An 18566-nucleotide genomic window follows, 5' to 3' on the forward strand; every position below is an offset into this window, starting at 1 on the left:
GTGTGTGTGTGTGTGTGTGTTCCCAAGTGTTCATGGGCTCAGGGCACAAAGCAAAGGGTCCAACAGCTGGAGGCAAGCTGATGGAAGGGAAGCCTCCTTATCCCCAGCAGGAGCCGGCTCATGTGAGATGGCTTTTGTGTGGATGTGTTGTGAAACAATAAACAGGCCAAGGGGTTGAGGGAAGTGCCAGTGGTTGAGCATGGCCTGTATTTTTTTAATACGTTCTCAGTGATAATTTGTATTCTATTAACTCATTGTCTAATGAGATCAGTTTATGCTCATTTTAACTTGTGCTCACTAAGAGTTTTCTAGGAAAAAAATTATGGTTCCATAAGAAAACATCAGTCATTTGGTTTAACTACATAAAGAGTGTGAATTATAAAAATAATTTTCAGAATAAGGGAGATTTATTACTAAGTACATTCATTAAATTGTATTCATAGTGCTGCCTATTAAAAGCTTTGCTTTAATTCCTAGACGCAGAAATGTTGCATAATTAGTTTTTTAAATTGTATGCCTAAGCCACATTACTCTCTGCTTGGATTACATTTTTTTGTAAGGAAGCTGTCGATCTATTGCATTTATAAATCTACTCTTTTTTTTTAAAATATATTTTTTATTGTTGAGAGTATTAGATGTAACTTTTCACAGATTGGTTTGGAAGCAGGAGTCAGCAAACTTTTTCTGTGCAGTGCCAGTCAGGTTTTGCGGGACAGTGTCTCACACTTACCCAGTTCCTCTGTTGTAGTGCAAAAGTAGTGCATAAACAAATGAGCATGACTGTGTTACAATAAAACTTTATTTACAAAACAGGCTGTGGGACAGATCTGATTTACAACCAACCCTGATTTAGGAAATGTAGGTTCCATGCTCCCCAGGCTCCATAAATCACAAACTCTAAATTAGTGATAGACTACATCCAATGTGAAGCCTATGTTAATTTTTTAAATATGTTTTGATTTTGTTTTTATTTTGAGAAGTAGATTTAGCTTCATTTGAGGCAAAAGTAATCTGAAGCAATTAATATTGATGTCAACCCGGGAAATATTTTTAATTGCTCAGATCTTTTCATTTGGATGTGCCACAGTATGTTTGTATGTGTCTTTTAAAAAATATATTTACTAATTTCAGAGGGAGGAAGGGAGAGAGAGAGAAACATCAATGATGAGAGAGAATAATTAATCGGCTGCCTCCCATACACACCCTATTGAGGATTAAGCCCACAACCTGGGCAGTTGCCCTGACCAGGAATCAAACTGTGACCTCCTGGTTCATGGGGCCATGCTTTACCACAGAGCCACATTGGCTGGACTGTGTCTTCATTCATTAACAAATATTTGAGCCCTTCCAATGGGTGAGGTCTTGTGTTAGGCAGTGGCTAGACAGAATAACCCAGCTAACCCCCAGGCTCCCGTGGAGTCTGAATGCCCTCAGTACCTTGTTCATTACAAACCCAGTGCTGGGCCAGGCCTGGTGCCTAGCAGGTATTCAAAGCATCTTTGCTGATTGACTGAACTGCTGCATCACATTTGACACATCTAAAGTGAATCCTTAGCTTCCCCTCAAACTTAATACCTCCTTCTGCCTTCACTGCTTCTATTTATAAGATTGTTTTCTAAGGTTTAAATCCCCAAAGTCATCTTTGGTGACAGCTCATGGATCCATCCCTTCACTCCGTCCTACATGTTATAATCACTTTAATTTTCCTACAACTCAGTTCTGATTCTGTCAATCCTTGTTCATAACACCTGGGGAGTCATCCTTGACTTTCAGAAACAAAGGCTGTGCTGCTCTTCATGAGGGGGTGTTCCATGGGGTCCAGGTTTAATGTCCCCTTCCTCTCATCCCCTCCTACCCTCTGAGACACACACACACACACACGTATTACTCATGCACATGCACACTTACACACTTATCCACACTCAAAGCCGCCCACACTACACTGGACAGCTGGCTTTTTTTCACATACTCTGTTTATTTTCTAAATAAATTTTTGCTTTGGTGTTTTACCCTTCCAGAATTCCTTTATCTCCAAATCAAAACACCATTAGAATCTATTTTGACTCGTTCTCTCTGTGGAGAATTACAAGGCCCTGATAGCGCCTGTGGAGTCCAGCCCCTGTGTCCTTACCACACCCTCCTGGAGCAGACTGAAAGCTCCAGCAAACACCTTTAATTACTCCATACAAGAATCCTATGATGGTAAGTATAAAATAAGGGATGTTATTGTCGTCATTTCATATTTAACTGAAACGAGTCACAGAGAGATTAGTGACTGGTCCAAGGTATGCCAGCCAGGCCCCAGATGAACTGAGGTTTGAATCAAGGTAGCTCATGTCCTTGACTGCACAACATACTGTCTCTCTGATTTTTATCCACACTACTGTCTACATTTCCTCACTCATATTCTGGTGAATCCAGCAAATCAGGGTCGTAGCACCCCACTCCCCAAACCTCGTGATGTGAAACCCAATGGTTCATTCTCAGTCTTCAGCAGCCCATGGCACTTGGGATCACAGCCGCTTTCTTTAGCCACTTTCTTCTCTTGCCTTCCAGAACACAGCACTTTCCTGTGTCTCCTACTTCTCCACTTGGGTATAAAACTGTATCTCAAAATGGACAAGCCCAAAACTATTTCCACTTTCCTCTCCTCCTGCATCCCAACCTGCATATCTCCTGAAATTTCCCATTCCAGGAAATGGAACCCCTGTTCTTCCCAGAACTCAGGACAAAACCACAGCAGTTGTCCTTGCCTCCTCCTTTTTTCTGAAACCACAAATTTAATTCATCAGCAAATCCTGTGGGTTCCACCTTCACGATCCTTTTATGCACATATACCAAGTGGGTTTGGAACTCAGGGCCTTTGCACTTCCAGTTCCCTCCAGCTCAGACTCTTCTCCCAGATATCTCTGCTGGGTGACACCCACCTCTTATTTGGGTCTCTATTCAAATGTCACTTCCATAGAAAGGCTTTTCCTTACCACCGTGGGTAAAGTAGCATACTGCTTCATTCTACATCTCCTTACCTTGCTTTATTTCTTCAGAACATTCTGCCTATTTGTGGTTGTATTTCCTTGTTTAACGTTCCCTCTCACTACTGTGTAAATTCCAACAGAATAGAAACGGTGTCTGTTTCCAATATCTGGAACAGTGTCACGGCCATGGTTGATGCCAATTAGTATTTGTTGAATAAAGAGTGTTAAATACTTACACCATGACTTTGTGTAAGATAGGTAGCTTGAAGAATAAACAACATAATTATTTGTAAATTAAAATGTATATTCCATGGATATACTATTTAAAGTAATCCTGTCAAGTTATGTACAAAATTATTTTTGCATGACAAAGCACAGAATAAGTCCACAGTTATATTCAATTTCTCATATTTGGATTTTCTTTGATGATGGGAATATTTTGATGTATCCTATTTTACTCTAAAATGGAGAATTCATTTCCTATTTCCATTAAGCTGTTGGGCCTGCAGCCTCACAAACAGAAGCTGCAAACACATAGGCACTGACCCAGTATTTAGGAACACTAATCACAGTGACACGGAAATGATGCTGAGCGCTTTGTACCATCCAATCTGGAGCTCGAAACCAAGCTTACTGGTCATAGGCACATTCCTGCCATAGACCACTTACAAGAGAAGCAAGTACCCAAAGGAAATACATGGCTGTTCAAATACAACATTTTGTGTAACTTTTTTTTTAGTGTTTATAAACTTAACTGACAGTTGACATGTTTTAGTTCCTTGGGTATCTCTTTTGCTCAAATAAGTAATGTTACTTCAGTTTTTATTTTACTTTTTTGCATTAGGTTTTCATTTATGTAGACTAGAGGCTCAGTGCACGAATTTGTGCACCAGTGGGGTCCCTCAGCCTGGCCTGAGGGATTGGGCCGAAACCAGCTCTTCGACATCCCCTGAGGGGTCCCAGATTGCGAGAAGGCATAGGGCAGGCTGAGGGACCCCACTGGTGCATGATCGGGGCCAGGGAGGGATGCAGGAGGTTGGCCAGCCAGGAAGGGACTGTGGGAGGGCTCCAGGACGTGTCCGGCCCATCTCGCTCATTCCAGATTGGGCGAACCCCAGCAGCAAGCTAAACTACCAGTCAGAGCATCTGTCCCCTGGTGGTCAGTGCACATCATAGTGACTGGTCGACTGGTTGAACGGCCGACCGGGCACTTAGCATATTAGGCTTTTATTATATAGGATATTGGTTTCCTCATTGAAACCAGCAACTAAATCATGGCTTTAAAAAAAATCTGTGAAATAAAGAAATTTAAAAACTAACTAACTAAATAAATGAAAATAAAAAACATCTGTGAGTGAGGAAAAAGTACAGAATACTAAACATTTAATTAGTCCAAAAATTGAAAACAAGTATCATAAAACAAAGCTAAAGGAATACTCAATAATCTTCCAAACTTCTAAAAGGTGGCACCAATTCTTAAGATTAAAAAAACATAACTTAACATAGTTTTATGCAACCTATTTTTCAGCTTAATAAATATAGAGTTGTCTTCATAATTTTATGTAATAAATTATGTCTCCTGTGTTGAAAATCATGCACACTATCCCTTTTTTCTCAAATAAATGCAGAACGTGGCAATGCATTCTAAAAATCAGTTTTATCACCTTTTTAATACATGTAACATAAAACTAAAATGGAAATGGATCCACCAGCAAAAGAGAATGAAAACCGTTTAAGCTATCAGAAAAATTGACATAATAATGAATAATATTTTACAAAACAGTGATTTTCTACATTAAAACACTGAAAAGGTATTTACTTTTCCCTTCTTGTCACTTGCAGGAGTTGTGTATGATAAGAAAGATTATTATGTCAAATCAATACTACACTCCACGGAACACCCACTGCATTTGCCAGGTGATGGTGGTAAATGGATACAGGTTTAAAGGTTCAAACCGCAGCCATCAAGCCAGGAACAAATAGTTCTGATTCACTGCTGACATGACACCCTTCTCCACCATGCCCCCTGCTCATGTTGCCATTTAAGAAAGTCCTGCCTTCACTGTAATATCCATCCTATATTATGGCTTTATCAACAGGAGACATTTTGATAATGCTGTAATACAAGTGCAAAGTTGGAATTCTGAGAAGTTTGTAAGAAAAGGAAAGTAACACAGTTGAAAAAGAAAGATGGGAAACGTGTGAGGGACCAGATTGTCTTGTTGCAAAAACATTGGAGAAAAAAGGACACTCCCCCCGCGGCTCCCCCCCCCCCCCGCCCACACACACACACACACACACACTGAACAACCACCCAGTCAAGATGTGGTCCTTTGAACATGGAAGGCTGACTCACAACACTATCCTCCCCTGTCTGATTCTAAATCAGAGGCCAGCTTCCTAGATCCAGCCTTATGTTTTCCCACCCTCTGTGGTCTTGATTGAAGACACAATGAAGAAATCTAATCCTGCCATCTCCCACCTCCATGCCCTTCAGAACAATGGAAAGGCTCGCACACTTCGCCCCCTGGTGGTGACCTGGGCTGCCCTCCCCTGCATGCACCAGCATCTCCCAGGCTGGATTCCTTTTGCTTCCTACACACATCACACTTTTCCTTTCACATCATCATGAACCTGACTTGGGAACTGCCCTGCCTCTTCTCCATGCAGCATCTCTGGAAAGCCTTCCCACCTCCCGTTCTCATTAAGTGCTCGCCTCAGATGCCAATAGCTTAGCATTCTCATAGGACTTAAACTGTCACTTTTCCACACACATCCCAAAGTTTCTTGAAGACATGGGTACATCTTACTCATCTCTGGAATGTAAATGTTATCACAGCATTTGCTGCAGGGACTCTCTGTCGACATTATGAAGGCATATTTGCATGATATTATATAATAAACATTTATGAATTGCCTTCAAAAAGATTAGTGACATAAATGCACTGTCCCACATGAGAGTTTCACTGAAGTGTTTTATATATACACTAGAGGCCCGGTGCACGAAATTTGTGCAAGGGGCTCAGCCTTTGCAGCTGCCGTGGCTGCCTCGGCCCTTGCAGCTACAGTGGCTGCCTCCGACCCTGGCACCCCGGCTTCATCCGGAAGGTCGTCCAGAAGGTCATCTGGATGGTTGTTCTGCTGTTTGGCCATCTGGTCTAATTAGCATATTATGCTTTTAATATATATATAGCAAAGTTACACTGTAATAATTCGTGGTTTTAATATTTTATGAAATTGCTCAATTATATGTATTTTCAGTGGCCTCTGGAATGCATACACAATGTAAGCTCTTTTATTTTGACAGTTATAGGATAAAAAAGTCTTTTATTACAAACAGAATTAAGATGTGTATAGTATAGAAGAAAACTTATATTCAAAGTCAAAATAAGTTTCTATCAAAGTATGGGTGTTTTGCTTTGGAAGTTAACAAAGCCCATGTATGTTTTTTTAATGACTTAACTTTTAAAAACCTCATATGTGGACATATTCTATGTATGGAGACACATGAACTCTAGAGAAGGTTATAGGGCATTTTTTTAAAAATCATGTAAACTTAGAGTTTAGAAAGCAAAAAGTAACATGGTCTTTACTTCTGGGAGCAGAGGCAATCATCTGTCAATAACTGTACACAGCACAGTCAATTTATGTCACTGACAAGAGACACCACTTTAGTGATACATTTCTGATCTTTTCCCCCCACACACTCTAACTCTTAAATTCAATGCATCTGGAAGTCCGTGAGCCACATGATCTATGGAGACAACCTACTGGAGAAGGCACTCATCACTCTCATCCCAAAGAAGCAGGTGACCAGGTGAGGCACTTTGCGCAGCCTTTCCCTCCAAGGGACACCATCCTGAAAAGAAGTTCTGACCCACATTTCTGAACTCTCCCCACAGAGGAGGAAACATCACGTGCTGACAACCCACTGAGAGCAACTAACAAGGCTCATGACTGACACCTTCATTTCCTGTCTTCTCTAAGTACGTCACACTTCATGTTTACGTTTTCCCTTATCTTCAGGATAAATTTAAAAGATGCCAGACAACCAAGAAAATGCTCTGCAGTGGTTCTCAACCTTCCTAATGCTGCGACCCTTCAATACAGTTCCTCATTTTACGACCCCAACCATAAAATTATTTTCGTTGCTACTTCATAACTGTAATTTTGCTACTGTTATGATTCGTAATGTAAATATCTGATATGCAGGATGTATTTAAGCGACCCCTGTGAAAGGGTCGTTCGACCCCCAAAGGGGTCGCGACCCACAGGTTGAGAACCGCTGCTCTATAGAGTCCAAGACTTGAAAATCATCACTCAATTTTTCTTCTCTACTAGAAATAACTGTGCCACAAAGGTCTGGGCGTCTTTTCAAACTTCCCATGTCTAGGGAAAGCTTGGTTAATTCAGAGGAGAGAGCCAGCCTTTCTCCACATTATTCTATTGTTAAAACTATGAATGGCTTCAAATGAAAGATTAATAAAAGTGAAGTATAAAGAGGCTATACAATCGCCTGCACCAGGGATAAAGGGACTCAGACAGGGGTGAGAAATACATTCCCATAGGAGAGAGTGGTCATTTCAAGAATTATAAAACAAACTCTTGAAATATCTAACTGGTAATCAACCAGTGTGGCATGTTCTGTACAACATTATAAATTTTTTCAAGTTTTTTTCTTGAAATAAATATATATCGTATCAATGAACAGTCCCTAATGTCTAAATAACTTGCCAGCATTAATGGCCTTGGCACTGTTCCAGCACTGTGCCAGCATTCAAAACCTAAATGGCATTACTTTGTCATTACTCAATTGTGGTAAAAATATGATGCCTTTTAATGGTTCTTACTTTCTTTGCAATGTGCTGGCAATTTTATTAATATTTTCCTGACTTTATTTTGTTTTTCTAAAAGATACATCTCAAGCATTCTGGTCTCTAGTGTCCAGAATCAAACTGTGTGTGTGTGTGTGTGTGTGTGGCGCGAATGCGTACGTGCCCTTGAAATCTGGTTATTTGCCAAAGTTCCACCCCTCTGACTCAATTTTTTCACTTTAAGATTTCTCATAGTAGTTGGGCCCTATTTCATTCCTCCTTTCCCCTTCTCCCTTCCCTTCCCTTCTTTAGACAGACCTGCAGATTTCTGCAGACCCTCCAGGGGGAGCACAGAGAGAAGCAAAAGAGATCATTCTCGAAATGGGAAGGGTGATTTGAATATTGCAGAAGAGCAAAGGGGAAAGGGCCTTTCAGTTGAGAGAAGAGCACAGATGCCTGCAAGGGCAGGGCAGCTCCTACAACGGCAGCTGGATCACATGGAGGAATATGGTAGGGATGGAGTTGGAGACTCAAGGTGGGGCAAATTTGTGCAGTCTTTTATTTCAGAATGTAGATTTGTATTTTATTCTGTAGGCAACAGAGCATGAGTAGAAGCTACTAAGAAGGGGAATGGCATAATTAAGTTACTAGTAGTTTTGAAGATGATGTTTTTGGTGGCTGGGACGAGGATGCCTAGAACTGAGAGAGAGAGCTGGGGGTAGTGGGACCAGGTGATAGGCTTGGCATGTTTCAACGAGAGTGATGACAAGAGAAAAGCAGAGGTGGGGGTAAGTCTAGATGGGTGCCGAATTTCAGAGAAAAAGTCATGGACAGCTTTGTGATTTGTGAAGAGGAGAAGGAGTTGAAGATTGTCAAGATTTTTAGTTTAAGAAGTATTAGGCTGCACAGAGCACCGGCTCAAGGAAGCAGAACTGACTTAGAGTCTTAAGAGATGAGATACAATGCTTTTGAGATGTCTGGAATAATTACCCAATAGATGCAAATGCGGCACTCAGGAGAGGAGCCTGGTATTGGGGATTCTAGCTGGGCAGGTGGGGCATAAAGCAGGTAAGCACATGGCAGCAGGGAAATCTGACCAGTGAGGAACAAGGTCCTCACCATGGACAGGATTCCAGCCCCCAGGAAAGAATGGGAATCACCAGCACAGAGTAAGCACCGTGCCTTGTGGGTGTTGAGCTGAGGTGCTGTGTTTTAAAGGTGGCGCTCAGGGAAGCATGCCCTCATCTGGTCACTAGAAGTATGGAAACTGGCAATCTAGAAAAGGCAGGTTCTAGGTCAGTGGTCGGCAAACCGTGGCTCGCGAGCCACATGCAGCTCTTTGGCCCCTTGAGTGTGGCTCTTCCACAAAATACCATGTGTGGGCGCGCACGTACAGTGCAATTGAAACTTCGTGGCCCATGTGCAGAAGTCGGTTTTCGGCCTAGGCAAGTTTATTTTGAAGAAGTGGCGTTAGAAGAAGTGGGGGGTGTCGGTCTGTCGGGCGACGGGAGACGCAGCGCAGGGGAGGCGCACGCGATTCATGCATGAATTGAATGAGCCAGTCAGTCAGCAGTCTCATGGTGCAGTGGTTAGTGCTAGTGCATCCGCAAATCGCGCACGGGTGACAAAAGTACCTACTCAAGCATAAAGTTACCTGTATTTTTCCAACCAGCTGCAAATCCTACAGGTATTTTTGTCATCAATTTAAGAACTGTAATTCTTTTGTGTTGGTGGCTTTATTATTATAAAATGAAACATTTTTTTAGGTGCCCTATTTGAGATGGCTACAAAGAAGAAGCAAAGAAAAACGGAAGATGAAAACCGCGAATTTAAAGTTGAATGTACCTACCTATATAGTTTAAATTTAAAAAATTTGGCTCTCAAAAGAAATTTCAATCGTTGTACTGTTGATATTTGGCTCTGTTGACTAATGAGTTTGCCGACCACTGTTCTAGGTAAAAAGGGGACCGGCCTGAGCCTGATGCTGGAGCCTGATGTTGGGTTCTTGGAACATGACTGACATGGCCTTCAAGTTTTCTGACTGTAGCCTGGTTAACTCCAATGCCTGGAGGGGGCTAAACCTGCTCGTGGGGAGGGCTAAAAAATAATGCCTATGCCATTTCACAGTGAGACTGTCCTGTCAGACTGAACTCCTGCAGTGCAACACCAGCACGCAACATGCTTCCTTCATGCACAGAACATTCTCTAAGTCACAGCCTACATGCTCTCCACGTGTTACCAGTTGGAAGAGAGCAGGAAAAATATTAAAGGGCATATAGCAAAAAGGAATTACATGCTCTCTTTTTTTTCTCCTTGAAACTTAACCAAAGAGCCTTTCTGATCATTGCAATGATCGTTGAAAGAAAGCATGCTTTTCGCTTGCATAACAACTAGGGAGTAGTTGGAATATTTCCCTTCTCTTTTTCTACTAATGGTGAAAAAACTAAGTGGTGTCGCTCCTAAACAGGGTTGGGGGCACGTCAGGTTACTGGCAGGGAAGAATCCTGGCTCTGGAAAAGATGAAACGCCCAAGGCTTCCCAGCCCGAGGGCAGCCTGCCATTGCTGCACAGTGTGCCATTGACCATGGAGAGGGGAACAGGATGGGAAAGAGTATAGTTGGCCCATTGTTTAAATGGGGCTGCAGACATCCTTATTTGCTGTGTATTAATTGAAAGACACTATTGGTTTTGTGGCTAGAATAGTTTGCTTCTGAAATTTGCTAGATAAATGGGTGCTGATTTCTCAGAAAACTCAAGGCCAAGTTTAATTTTTCCAGCTTTCAACCTAACCCATTATCCTTCTTTTCTGAAGAGTGAAAGCCTTAAATGGAAATCAAAGTCTGAAGCGCAAGCACTGACCCTCTTTGCCTGAACTGGTGTTTAAGAGAAACGACACTCTGTGTTTCCTTTCTCACTTCTGAGAAACTGGTTCAAAGGTCACGCCTAATGGAATTCTTCAGAAGTTTTGTTTTCCTTTGCAGTCTTAATAAAAGGCTCCGAGCCTGACCCAATAAAATTTAGACTATGAAGCAATCTCGGTTGTTGAAGGAACCTCCATGGATTTTTCCCTTTAAAATAATCACATATAGGAGATCAAAGGCAGTGACTTGCTATTTCATTAAAACAACACATCAACTCATCCACACTTATGCAGATATCCTTATTTTCTTTGTAGATATAACTTAATTTTTTATTTTCTTTTGGATTGAGTTATCAACATAGGTATGATAATTAAGCATACACATTTTGATCTGCCATTATGAAACACGAAATATAATTTTATTGAAAATGCATCCCTTGATGAGATGGATGTGGGGGATTCAAAATTAGTTTATGTATCCATGCAAAAGTGTTATATTTTTTGCCAAATAAGACAGGTCAGTACCAAAATTTCTATACTGGACTTTTATAGATACAACTATTAAAAAATTGTTCACATAAATATGCGGTGAGGCTCGGGATGAGTATGAGGTTGGCCTTTATTTGTAAAAAAGGAAGAGACACTGTGAAAGGGAGGTGGAAAGAATGGGTAGAGGGCAAATAGGTACTGGAGCAAATGAGGGTCTTGGCATTGATTGCCTTAGAGTGCTTGGTGCCCCTCACCCTGCGACCTGCCACCTTCTGGAAGCCACTGGTCCAGAATTTACTTTCTCTAGAACCCCGTGCTTCTTGACAGTTTCACCCCAGATTCTTCCCTGGGGGTGCAAAATCCACAACATTGTGTAAGAAATATTAAGGTCTTTTAATAGTGACGCAAAGGGGAATGACTGGGTAACACTGACCTGCAGAGCAAGGCTTCTTAAACTTTAATACGGAATGAATCGAAAGGGATCTTGCTAAAATGCAGATTCTGGGCAGAAGGTCTGGGCTGGGCCTGAGATTCTGCGTTTCTAAAGGCTCCAAGCTCTAAGGTGGGTCTGAGGCACCCCTGGGAATGTGCTTCCCCTGGAGAGAATGATCTTGCATCTGCCTCCATGCTGGTGAGGTGATGAGGAGCACCCACCTAATCTGTAAGGAACACGTACAAGGCACCCACAAAGGCAGCACCGAATCACAACAGAGCACCAAGTGCCGACGTTCATAGTGAAGGGTCTCAGGCTGAGCAGGATGCTATGGGCTGAAGTTAACCAGGAATGACTGGATGTGGCTGTGCATTACATTGGGTCTGATGGAGGCCAAGGGCAGGCAGGTAAGGGCAGAGAGAGGGGATACAGCGCTGAGCAAGCCCAATTCTGCACAATTAGTTCAGATGACCTTGGCTAGCTGAGAAAGGCTCACTAGGAGAAAATAGAGACATTTGGAGGGTTGAGCTGGGGACAGGGAAGGCGGAGAATTGCTGGAAATCTCTAAAAGGCAAGTTGAAAAATTTGACAGTTTTAAAGGGAATAGCACCATCTCATAAACTACAATCCCTGGATAATAAATAATCAAAAAGGGAATAACACCATCTCATAAACTACAATCCCTGGATAATAAATAATCAAAGAAAAAGAGTTCCCAGAAAAGAGCACATAAGAGCAATCTATGAGGAAATAAAAGAGTTCCCAGAAAAGAGCACATAAGAGCAATCTATGAGGGAATAATTAAGTAAATGGTGTTACATCTATACTATGGATGCAGTGCTTAAACGAACAAAGTCAGTCTACATATTTTGACAGAAAAGGTTCCCACATCATATGATGTAAATAAAATAAAGTTGCAGAATAATAAGGATACATTATAATTATTGCAAAAATAAAGATAATATATACTGTGAGAATTTTTTAAAGTAACTTATGTCTTGAAAAATCCATTCTGCAACATGTTAAAAAGTGAGTCTGAATTTTGTTATTAATTATATATTATGTTGAACACTTTGTTTCTAAAATATTTCAGACTTTTGATAAAATAAGGAAAAACTCTAAGACTGCAACAGTCAAATGACCCTAATACCTTATTATGATGCTAAAATTAAATACAATAAAAATCACATTTGCAAGGTCAAATATGATTAACAACTTCATATCATAGGTTGATTTCTAACTTCTGCAATAAACCAGACATGGCATTTGAGAGAAGGTTCTGACTAGCCATCAGTGATTAGGACTTTCTTGTACATAGAATCCCTCTTGGTGTCCCGTCAAAGGGCAGACTCTCAGGGAGGGAGTGCACTTACAACCAGCACCCAGGTCCCACACCACGCTTTGATAGCAAGGCTCTAGAGAAGGTGCTAGAAAGTTCTGGTCATTCTAGTATTTGTAATTTTTTAAGTACAACATATTTTGATGTAAAATTCAGAATGTGGTTGACTGAGTACATTGTTTCGATGATTTTAAAACTGAGGAATGAAATGAATGATAGCAATTCTTATTTTGTAGAAATCATTCAATTTTCATAAGTGGGTATGTCCAGCTTATCAAAGCAATAGTGATTTATTATATTAGATTGATGTCTTCATACATTTAATGAGTTATGTGTGGAACTAGTAAAAACTACTCTATTTTTTTTGTAATCTCATTTTCTATAACCTGTTGTTGTTACATGTCATTGAGTCAGCTCTGACTCCTGATGACCCTATGAATGAGTGATGTCTGCGATGTCCTATTCTCACCTGCCCTGCTCAGCTCCTGTAGACTATGCCTATGTTGTCAATCATCTCATATCTGGTCTTCCTCTTTTCCCACTGCCTTCTATTTCCCCCAGCACTGTTGTCTTTCCCAAATAATCCTGCCTCTCATGTGTCACACATCTTTTCAAATGTAGAGAGGATAAATGTACATATGTTCACTTGCATGTTGCATTTTAAACACTATTCAAAATTCCCCTTCAGCAAAGGAATGTCTATATGAGCAAAATGACCAGCCAGCTAACCTGCCTCACTCTGACCTTCTGAGAGCGGCTGCCACACCCCAAAGGCCTCCTTTGAGGATACACAGGTGTAGATCCCTATAAATTCCACAGCAGCTGAATGCCTTGGGGTTCCCATGGATCCGAAGGCAGATCTGCCTGGGGTGGCAGATGAGGCAGCCTGAGCTCTGTCCAGCAAGTTTTATCCCGAATACCCACTCATTGCTCCAAACATAGCCTCTTGCATTTGTCAGTGTGCTAGGTCTGCCGTAACAAAGTACCATAGGCTGGAAATGGGTTTTCTCACAGTTCTGGAGGCGAGAAGTCCAAGATCAAGGTGCCAGCTGTTGGGTTTCTCCTGAGGCCTCTCTCCTTGGCTTACAGATGGCCACCTTCTCCCTGTGTCTTCACATGGTCTTTTCTTTTATAAAGACACCAGTCACATTGGATGAGGGCCTCACCCTCAGTGGTTCTCAACCTTCCTAATGCCGTGACCCTTTAATACAGTTCCTCATATTGTGGTGACCCCCAACCATAAAATTATTTTCGTTGCTACTTCAAAACTGTAATTTTGCTATTGTTATGAATCATAATGTAAATATCTGATATGCAGGATGTATTTTCATTGTTCACAACCCACAAGTTGAGCCCCTGTATCCCTTTAAAGACCTTCTCTCCAAATACAGTTACATTCTAAGATATTGGAGACTGGTTCTCAAACACATGTATTTGGGGAGACACAATTCAGCCCTAGCAGCTCTCCTAAGCCAGTATGAATTCAAAATACTGTACAGTGACACATGACCAGAGAGAGGCAAGAGAACAAGGCAGAAGCCGGCAGCAGCAGCCCTGGCCAGCAGTGCTGGGAGAAGGAGGTCAGAGGGAAGCAGGGGGCAGGGGCAGACGCCCCACACCACAAACGCTCAGTTCTCAGCACCACACTTGGAGTTCCTGCCATGGCCCCAAAGCAGCTTTTGTATCCAGGACCGTGATTGGGTTTTCAATGAGACCTGCCTGGCCAGGCTGCTGCGGCAGCTTCCTGTCCCTTTCATACCCTCTGGAAACTTACAACAAGCTCCCATTGACTGAGACGACCAGGGTGCATCTTTATTCCTTGCAATTGGTAAGTGCTTATTACCGGGAATGAGCAAATGTGACATGTTACATACAAGTGCTTCTGTAGACGGCATGGGCTTCGATGACATGCACATTCTATGCAGATGAACATGGGGGTCTCCTGTTACACGTTGCAAGCTTTGTCTTCATTTTTATTAAAGCAACAGTGCGAGGTAATCAAACAAACCCTTTTCTAATAGATACAAATGAAAATTTGTTGTCATCAAAGGTTCACGGTTACTTAAGCAGAGCAGGTCTAGTCTGTGTATGCGTGTGCTTGAGCGTGTGTGTGTGTGTGTGTGTGTGACCATGCATGCACACTGCCTAGCAGACAAGTCCAGTGTTTGTGTTTCTAAGGGCTACTTTTACCATTTCAGTAGTATTGCCTATTACTTTCAGGCTGATTTATGCTAAATTTAAATCTGGTCATGTTTCCATAATCTTCAAAACAAAGCCCAGCAAATACCTTGGATGGCCCCCTGCAGAAGCATTTCAGCCTAACAGAGCCCTTGCTTCATAGTTTCTTCCTTAATGTCAGGAGCACTTTTACTGCAGTATAGATGCTAATTGCCGCTTATCTTAATGAGTTCTTTTCAAATATAAAATAACCTGGCTGGAAATATAGCAGACATCTTGGTCACAAAGAGACAGGGATAGGAGTTCTGTTGGCTCCTGGGAAAGATGGGGTGTGTTTTATCCTGTCTGCTACCTTCCTGTTGGTTGAAGGCGTTGTGATTTGGGGTCTTGGAGGGAGGAGTTGCTGCCTCCATCTTCAGTGTGAGGGGGAAACACTCCGTGCACGTCATGGAATAGAACGTTGGCTCCGAAAGCCAAAAGCACAGCAGGCGCCTCTGAGGTTATTACAGCAGAATTATGGGGTAGCTGGTATAATCAGTTACTAAGAGCAATTTTTAATAAAACTGTAGTGGATAGTTTCACTTTAAATTTGATTTATTTTAAAGTTTATATGATTTTTAGATGAGATTATTTCCTAGTTAATGTTCCTATCTCATCTCTCCTATCTAAAAATTTCTAGTGTCCAGAACAGTGCCTGGTGGCTCTGGGTACTCAATAAATATTTGCTAAATAAATGAATGAATATATTTAAAACTGATCACCATAAGGCACCATTTCTCAAACAATGTTAATAAATATTTTTATTCTATAGAATAATATTGTGCCATCAATTTTAAAAAGCAATCTCACATTCATTATTTTAACCGAGTCTAATCGCTAATATATTAGGTTATATATTATTGTAATATATATTATTATTTTTATGTAATCATAAGAAAATGTAGGCAAGAGATTACAGGACTTACTTAGGTGATATAATTGGCAAATAATATATGGGCTAGGACATGCAGGTTCTCCTTGAAAAATGGGCCTTGGAGCTGCCCACAAAGTAGCAGAAAGCACTGCTTTGCAAAGGGTAACGCTCAGGATCCATGTCCCACTTCTGTTCATTCTTCATCCCAGGGACCCTCATCCACTGCTCCTCCATCTGACCTTGGCTTCTGTCTGTAAGAGTAGGGCCTGAGCAGCCTTTGGCTGGCTCTTTTAGTTTCTCCTTTCTTTGCTTTTTGTTTTTATTGTAGCAACATATGCGTAACATAAAATTTACTATTTTAACCATTTTTATGTGCACAGTTCACTGGTATTAGGTCCATTAGCATTGCTGTCCAGAATTTTTTCATCTGCCTATACTGAAACTCCATTAAACACTAACTCCCCGCTCCTCACTCCCCCTCCTCCGATCCCCTGGTAACCAGTATTCTAATTTCTGCCTCTCTGCTTTTGATGACTCGGAGAACTGCCTATATGTGAAGTCATACAGTATTTGTCCTTGCTTGTGACTGGCTTATTTCACTCAGCATAACGTCTTCAAGGTTCATCCACGTTGTAGCATGTGTCAGAATGCCCTTCCTTTTTCAGGCTGAGTAACGGAAGACAAAGTATTAATGACAACACCATTGTGTGTCCAGACCACATTTTGTTTATCCATTTGTCCATCGATGGATGTGTAGATTGTTTGAACTTTTTGGCTTTTTTCTTTTAAGTAAGAAAAGTAAAAAAAGGAATTTCCCAGGAGATATTGGGAGGAAAGATGATAGCTTGGTGAGATGACCAGGCAGATTAGGTCTAACAAATCATCTCACAGCTCAATAGCTGAAGACAGTCATCATCATTTATGATCTCATGGTTCCTTTGTGCAGGAATTCAAGACAGGGACCAGCACGGGTGGTTTATCTCTGCTCCACAAGGTCTGCAATCAAAGCTGGAAGACCCAAAGCCCTGACTGGCACTGGGGGACTTGCTCGGAAGGTGGGTGGGCAGGTTGGTCCCTCACCCTATGGGCCTCTCCATGGGGCTTCCGGAGTGCCTGAGGATGTTGAACTGGCTTCCCTACCTACCGCAGTCACACAATCAGTTCAACAGTCTCCTGCTGGTCACAGAGGCCAGCCCTATTCACTGGGGTGGGTGCACACAAAGGTGGGAACACCTAGAAACTGAGGTTACAGGACACTGGTTACCACAAACATTATTACTGTTAATTCTGCAGAGTGAGCTAATTATATGGACATTTTTTAGAAATAATTACAACTTTAGAATTTACTACTGCTTTGAAATGCATGGAAACAATCAAAAGAAAAATTTTAATTCTAGTCATTCATTCAGCAAATGCATTCAAATAGCATATATAGGCAAAGTAAACAAGATAAAAAGCCAGGATTTCTTTTTCACATTTACGGGACATATATGGATATCTTAAGATAACTCTAGCCCTAGCCAGCTTGGCTCAGAGGATAGAGCGACAGCCTGCGGACTGAGGGGTCCCAGGTTCGATTCCGGCCCAGGGCACATGCCTGGGTTGCGGGCTCGATCCCCAGTAGGGGGTGTGCAGGAGGCAGCCGATCAATGATTCTCTCTCATCATTGATGTTTCTATTTCTCTTTCCTTTTCCCTTCCTCTCTGAATCAATAAAGAAATATATATTTTTTAAAAAGATAACTCTACATTACTCACTGGGTTCAGAGAAGTGATTTCTGCCCAATTGTGGCTTCTAAGCCAGTGGTTTCCAAACATCTGCCCGAAACCAACTTTGCTTTTTCCATAAGGCCCTTTTTCATGCAACTGAAAAGGCTTTCCTATATTCCAGGGGTATTTCATGTCTGCCTGTCCCGTGTACTAAGAAGTGGTTGGAAGAGATCATTTACAAAGTAAAAGACTGGCCACTCTTCCTTAGTAAAATAAAATCTAGGGCTGTCAAGAGTCCCGTAACTAGTGTTTGAATTCCAAAAATGTGGGCAAGCATGTGCTAAGCTTCAAAGCCAGCAAGAACCACCCTGGAGTTGCCCTGTAGCAAGCTTCTGGCCAGGGCAGCTGAGGGTAGACGGAGGCCCTCACTTTAGGGGCTTCTCTGCAAATGGCTCAGTTGTCAAACACAATCAGAGTTTTCTCAGTGTGGTGACTTACTTCACCTCTAAAGAGGACTGGTGGTCCATGGCCATGTTCTAGTATAAAATTTTAAGCGAGGACACATGCTTCATCTCACTCAAGATGCAATTAAGTGCATAAAATATTCTGTATGGCAGGAACCTTTCCCACTGAATTTCCCACTCAGTGTCTTCTTCTCTGTCTCTCCTCCTTTTCTTTCTATTTCTCCTCCCCCTCAGACTCCCGCTCTTTCTAATAGAATTACCTGGACTCTAGAACACTCTTGGCTCAGCAGTTCAGTTAAGGTAATTGACTATGACCCTCACTAGATTCAATACTTTAAGTTACTAGACTTCTCAAGCTGCAACGTATCACATGCAATGGGAAATTCTGTTCA

General features: G+C 41.7%; 1 protein-coding gene and 1 long non-coding RNA gene across 2 annotated transcripts in view; both read right to left on the bottom strand.

Moving 5' to 3' along the window:
* Positions 1 to 18566, bottom strand: part of CTNND2 (catenin (cadherin-associated protein), delta 2) — a 642889-nt gene that overhangs the window by 263579 nt on the left and 360744 nt on the right. The window lies entirely within an intron of this gene.
* On the bottom strand, positions 1238 to 18423 carry LOC106726892. Its single transcript, XR_001363019.1, has 3 exons — positions 18411 to 18423; positions 1576 to 1581; positions 1238 to 1311 (listed from the first exon to the last, which is right to left on the bottom strand). It is a non-coding gene; the product is annotated as an uncharacterized LOC106726892 (long non-coding RNA).

This window comes from Myotis brandtii, unplaced genomic scaffold (assembly GCF_000412655.1).
Source record: "Myotis brandtii unplaced genomic scaffold, ASM41265v1 scaffold328, whole genome shotgun sequence".
In the NCBI taxonomy this organism is placed as follows: Eukaryota; Metazoa; Chordata; class Mammalia; order Chiroptera; family Vespertilionidae; genus Myotis; species Myotis brandtii.